The following is a 12,448-nucleotide window of genomic DNA, read 5'->3' as shown; positions in this document are numbered from 1 at the left end:
AAAGCAGTGTTCAGTAGATGGGTCCTGGTCACTACTCCCAAATTGCATATGGCACTTTTTTTCAGCCGTTCCTTCTCCTTTGCTTATTTTATTTCTTCCCACTGGAAGCTAAACAGAATTACCAGCTGCCCTTTGCAATCCCAGATGTCGCTATCTGTTAGCCAATTAGAACGGTGCTATATTCTATAGCTTCCCTTCCTCTCCCCTCCCTCCAAGCCACAAACTGAATAATAGCATCATGCTTCACTGGCAGCCAAGTGATCTCAGCCTTTACATTAGGAGAAAATCAGAATGGTATGACTGCAGTTCATTACTGAAATAGGTAACTGATGAACTGAAAAGACAAAGGGCATTGTTAAATGAAATGTCATTATTAGAGCTATTCATGTTTAACAAATGTACTGTGAGTTAATTCGGTAGTGTTTTCTATAAAGTTCTCAGCTGAATGTTCACTTTTCTTTTCTTTCTTTTTTAACTTTCCTCCCATGCCCAATATTTATTTTTAAGCATTTATTTGAGGAAGCCACACCATCAGTTCAAAGGCTTAAGGCCACAATCCCCGGCAGCAGAACTATGGTGCAGGGTGTGCCCTGTGTTGTAAAGTGCTGGAAAACATGCCACTTAACTCCAGAACCAAATGTGACGTAAGTGGTTTCAGAATTAAAGGCCAACAAAAGCGTTGTCCCTTCCCTTAAAAGGAAGAAGTACATCACCAACACCAAAAGAATATTTGCATAAAATGTGCATATGCTAACTTAGATGGATAAATGCAAATGTAGAAAGCATGACTACACCTGAAATCAAAATGTAGGGTGGGATTCAGTGAATGCATCATATAAGTGGAAACGTGATGGAAGTGTGATGTTGAATTCCTCCTATGGAATGTATCTCATCTCGGCAGAGAAGTTACCAGGAGACAGGTAGACCTAACAGGGAAGAACTCTGTGCCAGGGCCCCACGCAGAAAGCGCAGGGTCCCAAAACAGGACAGGATTTACTTACCACGCTTTGAAGAAAGCGAAGTAACTATAACACACATCACCGTCTAAAGATAGTGTCAAAAGTTCTCTAACAGTGTCTCTGGTTGGTCCTGCCTTTGTCTATTTCAGCCTTTTAAAGATATAGGCACAGACATTTTTAAATTATTTATTTTACAAATCCATTCATTTTACAAGCTGACAAACCACTTCACAAACAAGATAAAAATGAGATAAGAGACTAATAATAATAATAATAATAATAATAATAATAATAATAATACTTAAAACCAACAAAACCATTTATATAGATGTACAGTTAATATTCCACAAAGGCCAGGGTGACACATCAGGGAAAGCCTTCTTGGAACCAAAAGGCATCTTCAGCAGGTGCCTGAACATCACAATACAACACTAGCTTATTCCACTAGCTAGGCCTTGGAGGTCTGAGGGGACTGGTATGGTGAAAGCCAAGGTTTGTATGTTTCACCTTCCCCTATTTAGCAAAGCTTGTCTTTATGTTGGGGAAAACTCTGTTGCCTGCTGGGGGGAGAAGATTAGAGTCAAGGATATACTTTTAAAACATTGTCACTGCACATCTAGGTGTATTGGAGTTCTCCAGGATTCAGTTTCTAGAAAATAAATCTCTGTGTAAGGGTTGGGGGCATCGCTTGATTCTCGCACACAGGCATGAAAATGCACACACCAAATCCTAGTGTCCCATTCTGTTTACAGCTGCTCATATCTAACTACATAGAAGGGGGAAAGTCCAGGATGTATTTGACTTGCAACTATTCTATCCCCAGATTAAGGTAAGTTCACACATTCTTCAGGTTTTGGGGGCGGGGCGTTGTTTGTTTTTAGTGAACTGTTATGATCCCATTGGCAATGCTCCTTTCCTCAGAAGCCAGTGCTACTGCACAGTAAATGAACAGGAATAAAGGACGTGCCGTATATCAAATCAGACCATTGCTCCACCTTAGCTCACTGATTGGCAACAGTGCTCCATGTTTCACAGAAGATTCTTTCCCAGCTCTGTTCTTCTTTAAGTGAAACTGTTGCTACAAGCCTTCCCGTACAACATCTATTTGGTGAAGAATATTCCCTTCCACATCAGTTGGTTGGAGGGTGGTGTTGATCATGTCAAGGCTGCAGGTTCGATCCACGTGTGGGACAGCTGCATATTCCTGCATTGCAGGGAGTTGTATTAGATAATCCTCAGGGTCCCTTCTAACTCTACAATTCTATGATTCTATGTGTTGTTAGGGGATGAAAGGGTGTGTTCAAGCTGTGGTCTTTGATGTGAGAACAGGGCTTTCATTGTACAGTGGTACCTCGGGTTAAGAACTTAATTCGTTCCGAAGGTCCGTTCTTAACCTGAAACTGTTCTTAACCTGAGGTACCACATTAGCTAATGGGGCCTCCTTCTGCCATGCCACCACCGCGCGATTTCTGTTCTCATCCAGAAGCAAAGTTCTTAACCAGAGGTACTCTTTCTGGGTTAGTGGAGTCTGTAACCTGAAGCGTAACCCGAGGTACCACTGTACAGAATGATGTCCCTATTTGTGTCAGAGAAGTAATGGATTTATGGGGGGGGGTCAAAAGTATTTTATCATGTGTGCTTTTAAAGTTATATTAGACTCACTGGACTTTTAAGGAAGTAGATACCTGAATAATAAGTTGCTTAAATGCTTTAGAAACAATGGTGGTAGTGGTGTGTGTTTTTGTTTGTTTTTTTTAAATCCCTCCCTCTCCATCAACAAGGACTACAATCCTAGGCTGCAATCCTATATACACTTACCTGGGAGTAATCCCCACTGAACACAGTGCAATTTGAACATAGTAAAAACAGATGGGCTTGAGTATAAGAATATATATAAAACATGTGGGTCATAAGAGAATCCAGAAGATAAGATCTGAGTTGGTGAGGTGAGGACTACGTAAAGCAAGATTATACTGAAAAAAACTTGTAACCTGTTTGGAGATTTGCATAAAGCTATGCTGTTCTTGCTGCTGCTGCTGTTCCTGTTGTCCTTGTTCTTCTTGTTAGTCAGATTTTGCACCCTGCACTTTAAACTTCTCTGTGTGGTGGCAAGATTGGTGGTCTGCATTACTAAAACAACAATTTGTGGACTTTTGATTCTGCCCCTTAACCCACCCACCCACCATCCCAAGAAATGGTCTCAGCTTTTGACAACCAGAGAGAGTTAGTAAAGCTTTTCAGCTACATTTATGGATTGAATCCAGCTACACATTCTTTGACCTGTACTTGAGATTTATTGGCAGATACATAAGTCACAGCAAATAACCTAAGCAGCAATTCATGCTCAATGATTTGGGTTTTTGTTTTGCTTTTTTGGTTGGTGGGTGGGGACATGGGCTGACTGACAGATTGCAATAATATACTCAAGATCTGGCAGCCAGGGTCCTAGAAGGTTTTGCAGAAGCTCTGCTAGGCTGGCAGAACTTAGGATACACTGCTGACGCAAAAGATGGGCCAGACGAACCCTCCAGATATGCCAGTGGAATGTTCCACCAGTGAAGGGTGGAGTCATGAGCAGCAAAAGGGAGCTATGTCTATCTTCTACCCATTCTGTCTATGGCTACGCTTTCGTCAATGGCACAAGTTTTGTCTAAGATGTATTGCTCTGTTACCTGTGCCCTTGTGCAAGCTCCATGACAGACAGGTGTGCAGCTGTGGCCGTATGGTACCTGCTACCTGTTGCCCCACCCATGCACCTTTCGCTTTCAGGATATTCTCCATCATGAGTGCTGATCAAGAGAGGCTAAAGCCCTTCTCGGGCATTACAGCTGTGAAGGGGAAGCTTGAGAAGATGAGGGCTGCAAGGTTGTATCTTAGACCCACAAAGGTGCAGTTCATGCCACCTTCCCCATGTTACTTACGGTACTTACTCTTTTGCCATTTATATACCACTTAACGCCATAGGCTTAAAGTGGAGTTCTAATGTAAAGGTTGCTCACTTGGAGCTGTCCATGGTCCAACAACCTTCGACTTGACTTGCCTCTTTCTCCCAGGGATCCAACACTCCCTCAGCAGAACACAACACTTATGGTGTGGGGCCACTTGGGCTTTCTTGTGAGTGTTGCATGCAGGAGATGTGTTGCCATCATTGTGGATTCATTGGCATATGGAACAGTTCCTAATCGGTTGATACCAAGGGTGTTTACATGGACATTGTATTTCTTGCTGTGGGCTTCCTGCCTTTTCTCCTTGGCTGAGCATCCATTGGACATAGTGGCTGTTCTGCCTGTATATCAGCAACAGATGTACTGCCCCATGGCCTCTCTGGGAACACCTTACTTTGCATATTGCAATCCGGTTGCTTTAATCCTTGGGAGAGACACACTTAGTAGTGCTGTGGGCTCTGGAGGTTCATCTTGCGACCACTAAGACTGGGGCCTTTAGTGTGGTGGCAGCTTCCCATTAAAATGCAATCCCACTGAATATCAGGCAACCATGTACACCCTTGGCATTTAGAGACCTGCTTAGAAGTCGTCTGTTAACCCAGGCTTTTCCTGAGAGGAGATCTGGCTACTTCACTGTATTAAGCTGATTTGGGGTATATTTTGTACTTGTTGCATTAATGTAATTTTATTGTTGGTTTTATGCTGTTCAACACCAACATATTTATTTAATTTTTGATGTTGGCAGTGTGTAAATTTTTGCAAATAAATAAATAAAGCGAGTGTAAAGCTTGTTCCCTTCGTAAGTGACCGAAACTGACGCCTGCTATAAAAATGTGTGTTATGCACATTAAAAAAAAAGGAAAGATTACAATATAACTGGAAGGTTAAAAGCATATTCCAAGTATGATTCCTATAGACAGAGAGCTGAAAAGATAAGATGTAGTTAGTCATATATGGATAATGAAATCATGAAGCAATCCTAGATGACTGCAAGAGCCAAGTGCCAACCACTACTACTGAACAACATTCATACATTTGGGAGAGGCATATGTAGGAATGCACACTAAGGTGTAGTGTGTGTGTGTGTATCCTCACTAAGTTTTTTAAGGAGCTGTTCAAAGGGCTGTTGAACTCCTTGACATTTATCTCTCCCACCTTAATCTTAATGGGCTTAGGGATAGGCTCTGGGTGTTACATCTCTGGGATATCTGGTAAGTACCTCTGGTACAACCTTGCATCATTGCTTAAATGCATTATGGATGGGTAAGGGAAAAGGAGGTCTTTTCTTCTTGAGGATCATATACCAGCCACATTGTAATCAGGGCTTCGAATGTGAAAGACTAGCAACCTGATCTGAAATAGTAAATCCTATGTTCCTAATGGATCTATTTTATGATCCCTCTATTTAATGTGGACATGGCATTGAAATGAAACAGACTCCCAAATCAATATTTAAAACTGAATTCAAAGGGAAAATAAAGCTTGACTTTCTGTTTTTATTTTCTCCTCATGGAGGGATTTTTTAAATGGTGACAAATATCTAGTTGAGTATGCCAAATTTTCTTCAAACGGGGGGAAGCTTAAGTGGGAAAACTTAAAGAGAAGCGAGAAAGGGGAAATAACTTTATTTGAATTTTCAGAATTTATTTTGCTTGCAACATTGGATTTGCATATCTAAATTAATAGCACTTTATTGTTTTTGGGTGCCTTTTGATGACCCATTTTGGCTAATGGAAAACAAGGCACCCTCAAGCACTTATTTTGTTATGCTTCCTTTGGCAAAATGAGAACACGTGTAAATGAAGTGCACAATCACTGGAAACAAAGCATCATTTCACACATTATTTTTTTTAAATTCTGTTGATTGCTAGATGCATGCATGGGTGTTTAGCAATCCTAAAATGGTAGGGAGGCAGGGCTGGAGATTCTGCAGTGGAGAAACCTCCAATTCCCAAACTTGTGTCAAGTAAGGTGGAAGAAGGAGGGTGGATTTTCCCATTCGGTTTGGTTCCGTTCAGCTTCCGATTTCCACTAAGGAAGGCCAAAATGAGTATGCCAGTTTCAGGATAGGTGAAACTTTTCAACTCTCCTGGGGGCATGTTAGAGAATGAAGGGGCTCTATATGTAGTGGGTCCATGGCTTCCCCTAATCCACCCAAGAGCGACCTCTGAAATAACCTCTTTTGGGGCCCTGGGGGCCTCCATCTGCAGAGAGGTCTGCAGTCTCATAAGATCCTGGGAGCCACCTTCCCAGGGAATGTAGGGTTGCTCTCTTAATTTTAAGGGATATTTTATTGTGGCTCTGTACACACTCCTCTTTGCTCTGCATCCAGTGCACTCCCATTGCTGGTTTATGAAGCCCAGTACACATGGTGTCAGCCACAATCCATATCTAGCCTCAAGCTCCTTGAGAAAGACTGCATTTTTGTGTGTTTTCTCCCAAACTGTCTTCAAAACACATCCAACCGTACTGATGTGTACAGCACATGCAAATAGAAATTGAAATAGAGTGGGGGGGGGAGATGTCACTGCTTCATTTTAAGCCGGTATTGTGTACACGAGTCTTTAACTTATTGTTTGAACTGCTCTGAGATAGGTAAAACGAAAAGGTAAGGGACCCCTGGACAGTTAAGTCCAGTCAAAGGCGACTATGAGGTTGCGGCGCTCATCTCGCTTTCAGGCTGAGGGAGCCGGCGTTTGTCCACAGACAGTTTTCCGGGTCATGTGGCCAGCATGACTAAACCACTAATGGCGCAAAAGAACACTGTGGTTGAAGCCAGAGCACAAGGAAACACCATTTACCTTCCCGCCGGAGCGGTACCTATTTATCTACTTGCACTGACATGCTTTCAAACTGCTAGGTTGGCAGGAGCTGGGACAGACCAACGGGAGCTCACCCTGTCGCGGGGATTTGAACAGCTGACCTTCCGAACAGCAAGCACAAGAGGCTCAGTGTCCCTGAGCTCAGTGTCCCTGAGCGTCCCTGTGCTCTGATGATGAGTAGTATAGAAATTTTCTGATCCATACACAGAGAGCTCCATATCTAAGTAAGAATGCTTGGTACATCCTTGGCTTTCGATCCTCTAAAGCATTTTGGTAATGCGGAAATAATCAACACATTCAACAATAACAATGGAATGTTATCAGATTATTCAGTTTAAGTTCCCTGCTTTGAGGTGGCATCCTGTCTACAGAGCTAAGCCTCTGAGCTTCTAGCCTTTCCCCACCAGCATTATTGACACGATAGCTCACTTAATTCTTTCTGAAAATCTAAATGACATTATTCCGCAAACTATCACATTCCTATGGAGGGAGAGGGTAGTGTTTTGGCATGAACCAGTTGGGGGAACCATCTATGCAAACTCTTTCAACAAGTTAAAATATCCATGGAATCATAGAATTGTAGAATTGTAGAGGAAAGGACCCCCAAAGGCTAAAAAAAATCTGGATTTTCACTTTTTGAAATATAGCAACCCTATAGGATACACACATTCATTTTGGAAGGAAGGGAATCAATCCACCTTCCTGCATCTAGCGCAACGATGGCGGTGACAGGGGAAAGGACTGGATGGCCTCAGGGTACCATGGGAATTGCTATGTCATTTGCAGAGGAGCTAGAGAACGCCAAACAGATTGCCAAACAGAGTTAGCACAGCAGAACATTAGACCGATCAACAATAATCAAATAAATGTGTTCTTTTGGTGTCATCTGAAAATACCTTGAGACTGGAAAACTGTTGGCTATTAATATTAAGGGTTTAATAAGAAGCTGCCTTGTACTGTCCGATCATTGCTCCATCTAGATAAGTATGGTCTACAGAGACTGGCAGCAGCTTTTCAGGCTGAAGTCTCTTTGTTCTCCTTGAATATACCAGGGATTGAACTTCCTGTGTGCAAATCAGATGGTCTACCACTGAGCTATGGCTCCAAAGCATCCACTCCCAATGGTACATATGTACAAAATGCTTAATTCCATGTTCCCACAATCCTGTGCTGGTGACCTGTGCAGGGTGAGGATTCTAGATACGTAGCTAGCTTCCAGCTCTAAGTGAAGGACCTCAAGGTAGGATGAGAGAGACTTGGCCTTTTCTAAGAAGACTCTTGTGTTTTCCAGTTGCATGCTACAGACATGAAGTGCTGCAAATTCCCATGTGGGACATGTGGTTGGAGTTGTTCTGCAGAAGTTCTGACCAAGCTTGAGGCTGAGAGAAGGAAATTTATGCTATGCATGTGTAAAAGACAGACTTTACGTGCCGTTAGGTTTGTGTGCATCACACAGAATCATTGCGACCAGATGTGGTGATGGTCTTAGATGGCTCTCAAAAAGGGTCAGATAAATTCATGGAGGTTGGGATAATAAGGGTTCATCCACCCTTCTGCTTTCCCCACTGCCTTCCCCTGGGGAGATCCAATCTTTACTGCTGCATCAGAGCAAATGTCAACTGAGCTTTCTCTGGATTAACATTTGCTCTGATTTAGAGCTGAAGATGCTTTCTAAGCCCAGATCCATGTCTAGAAAGCCCAGTATGAGCAGAAAACCACTTGGACCTGTGCTTTCTAGGCATGAGACAAGTGGAAGTGTGGATGAACCCTTAAAATGGAACTTCTATGCTCAGAGAAAATGTAACCTGGATTACTAGATGCTGAGGGGGACAACAATTTCCATTATGTCCTATTTGTGAACTTGAACTTCTATGAAAAAAGAAGTTCCTATTTGTGAACTTGAACTTCTGTGGGGGAGAAAGTTCCTATTTGTGAACTTCTTTTCTATTATGTCCTATTTGTGAACTTGAACTTCTATGGAGGGGAGTTCCTATTTGTGAACTTGAACTTCTACGGAAAAAAAGGTTGGGCCATATGTCTACCTAGTCCAGCAAGGCATTTCTTAGGTGCTCATAATGAAGCGTGTGTGTGTGTGTGTGTGTGTGAGAGAGAGAGAGAGAGAGAGAGAGAGAGAGAGAGAGAGAGAGAGAGGGATGGGGGAGAGAAACACATATAAAGGCCTATCATTTCCATAAATTCTCTGGGCCTCTAAGTCCTAAACATTTTGCATGAATCACTTAGCCATGTAATAGTGCAAAGGCAAAATAAAATAAAATAAAATAAAAATGTTACCCACAGGACAAGTTTAGGAAGAGTAAACACACATCAGCATCAACAGAAATTTAGTGTCCTGATCAAGGGAAATAATAGTACCACTCTGTTCTGTCTTGGTCAGACCAATACTGTAACCAGTTCTGGGTGCCACAATTTAAGAAAGATATTGACATGCTAAAACAGGAGGGCAACCAAGATGATCAAAGGTCTGGAAACCTTATGAGGAACAGTTGAGGGAACTGGGTATGTTTAGCCTGGAAGAGAGGAGATGAAGAGGAAATATGACAGCCATCTTCAAATATATGAAGGGCTGTCACATGGAAGATGGAGGAAGCTTGTTTTCTCGTGGTCTGGAGGATAGGACTCAAACCCATGGATTCAAGTTACGGGAAAGGAGATGCCAACTAAACATCAGGAATAGCTTTCAGGTGGTAACAGCTGTTCGACAGTGGGACGGACTCCCTTGGAGTTTGGTGGACTCTGTTTTCGTGGAGGTTTGTAAGCAGAGGTTGGATGGCCATCTGTCATGGATACTTTAGCTGAGATTCCTACATTGGACTAGATGACCCTTGAGACCCTTCCAACTCTACAGTTCTACGATTCTGTCTCAAGCAGCAGAAAGTATGTGTTACCAAGAACAACAATAACAAACATGTGAAAATTATTTCCCAATGCCAAATGTGCAGTCATTTAGACACTGGGTTATATTTTATTTTCTTTCAAATGCATGCACAATTATTATTAATATTTACCAAGAATGGATTCCTGTTTTCAAGCCCAAACTCAGTTGCTTTTTTTTTTTTTAAGGCTCCTTCATTTGCTTAACTCCAGCGCCATCTGTTGTTAACTCGGGGAAAATAATGGCCAAATCCAAAGGGAAGCCACACCAATAGATAATGAAATATTAATTTTAACTTTCTGTTGTGAACATAAATGGTGGCACAGAAAACCATGTTTCTCGGGAGTGGAGGTGAAGGAACTCCCTTAAGTGGGAAGATATCTGCTTTGCATGAGAATGTCCCAGGTTCAATCCTGGCATCTTCAGGTAGGGCTAGGTGAGACCCCCGTCTGAAACTCTGGACGGATATGCCAGTCAGTATAGAGAATACTGAACTAGATAGAAAAATCCTCAGACTTGGCTGAAGGCGACATCCTACGTTGCAAAAGTGAATGGAGTTGTCACCTTTCTTAAGCAGTGCTGTGTTTTTAACAGCGGACTGACCCACAAATATTTGGCAGGTGAAGCATCTCACCAGTTTGATTTGTGTGTGCCAGGCTACAGTGAAAAAGTCGCAAGAACATAATAAAATCCTGCTGGATCAAGCCAATAGCCCACTTAGTCCAGCCCCCTGTTGCCACAGTGGTCACTCAGATGCCTGTGGGAAGCCTGCAAACGGAATCCAAGCACAAGAGTCCTCTCCCCTCCTGGGGTTTTCAGCAACTAGCATTCAGAGAAGCATTGCTGCTTCTGACCATGGAAGCAGAACGTAGCTGTTATGGCTAGTAGCTACTGATAGCCTTATCTTTCATGAGACAGGGTCAGAGTCCGTAAGCAAAAATGCCAACCCTAAAAAAAAAAACTTAAGGAAACCGTCGTGCAATGTTCGTGCCATTCACCATCATGTGAAGCCAGTGTGGTGCAGTGGTTAAGAGCGGTGGACTCGTAATCTGGGGAGCCGGGTTCACGTCTTCGCTCCTCCACATGCAGCTGCTGGGTGACCTTGCTGGGAGACACTTCTCTGAAGTATCTCAGCCTCACTCACCTCACAGAGTGTTTGTTGTAGGGGAGGAAGGGAAAGGAGAATGTTAGCCGCTTTGAGACTCCTTTGGGTAGTGATAAAGCGGGATATCAAATCCAAACTCTTTAAACTCTTCTTCTTCATGTGGGCAATGGTAGCTGATCCATTAAGGCGCTTCTGCACCAGCCTCGGTCTCCAGCTAGCTTCCACCTGCCTGCCTTTTTACCAGTCCAGGGGGTGGCACCGCCTGTCAATTCTTCCTACATAGGCTCAGTGTTGCTCTTTAAGAACTCATCAGGGTGCAGGATGGGGACAAAATTGGGGAAAGTGGCTGTCATTCTCTGGCTCCATCTACTCTTGGTCTCCCTGCTTTCTGCTCTGCCAGTCCCAATGGGCTCTGACTGCCATTTGCCTCTTCACTGCCCCCTCCAAATCCAAAATTTACTTGCCAGTACATAACACATTCTGAAGCTTGGCAACCAGCTGACATTTCTACATGAGGTGCTGTAAAGATTCCACCCCTCAAAGAATTCTGGGCACTGTAGTTAATTAGAGGTTGCTGAGAATTCTAATTCTATGAAGGGTAAACTGCCCAGAATTCTTTGAGAGAAAGAATATGCTTTGAATGTGCTTTAAAGGTGTGGCGTACCCTACACAGCCAAAGTTTATGTTTCTATGAAAGTTTCCTTTCTATGAAAAGGGGAAAAAAATGGTATCTGTACATGCAATTGAGAAATAATGTAACTTCAATGTCAGCAAGATAATTTGAGTCCGCACCAATTTACCATTAATAATAATAATCGTAATAATAATAATTTTATTATTTATACCCTGCCCATCTGTCTGGGTTTCCCTAGCCACTCTGGGCAGCTTACAGTACATATAAAAACATAGGAAAATGTCAAACATTAAAAGTTTGAGTCACTTGCATTTGAATATCTATCTGTGAAGGCACCCAGATATTCTACCTGCAGTCAAATTAGCTGATGCTACTGTTACCCAAGATTACAGCACCTGAGGTTACAACCCTCAAAGGGAAATCCATGCGTGAACAAGTCTTACATTTGTTATGTATGTTGTTTTGCTTGCCTGTTTTCCTTTGAAATGTCAGGTATCAACTGTTGCCAGGTGCAAGAGATGTTAGGTGGATCTGGCAGAACAGTTCGTGCTACCTGCTTGGCTTACTAACAAGTAATTATTATTACCAAAGAGAACACAAGTCAGCATCATTGCAGAAGAGTGGGAGATATTTTATCATGCCTCTTCCATACACCAACAAGGAAAGTGCTATCGTGCTGCTGATTTTCAAATCAGAATTACAGGTGCTGCTGATAGCGAGCGCTGAGCCATGAAGCTGCAAGAACATGGCTCGATTCTCAGATACCACGCTGAGTTCTGCTTCTGGTGTCGTTAGAAATAATCTTACAAAATGAGCAAATGTGAATATGGAGCATAACTATGGGAAGCAGAAATGATATTCAGCTGCTTTCAGATAAGCCTAGTACCCAAGTAGAAATTTCTGTACTGATAAAACTAAGCAACATTCTGATTTGGTTTGATTCCTTTCCCCACTTTCCTTTTGCAAAGGAAAAACATTGCAACCTTCGCATCCTAACAGTGCAATCTTTTACATATTCACTCAGAAATAAATCCCAACGTGGTCAATGGGTCCAGAGAAGAGTGTGTAGGATTGCAACCCAAATTAAGGA

This window comes from Podarcis filfolensis (assembly GCF_964270895.1).
Source record: "Podarcis filfolensis genome assembly, chromosome: 1".
NCBI lineage: Eukaryota > Metazoa > Chordata > Lepidosauria > Squamata > Lacertidae > Podarcis > Podarcis filfolensis.
This window is presented reverse-complemented; position numbering follows the sequence as displayed.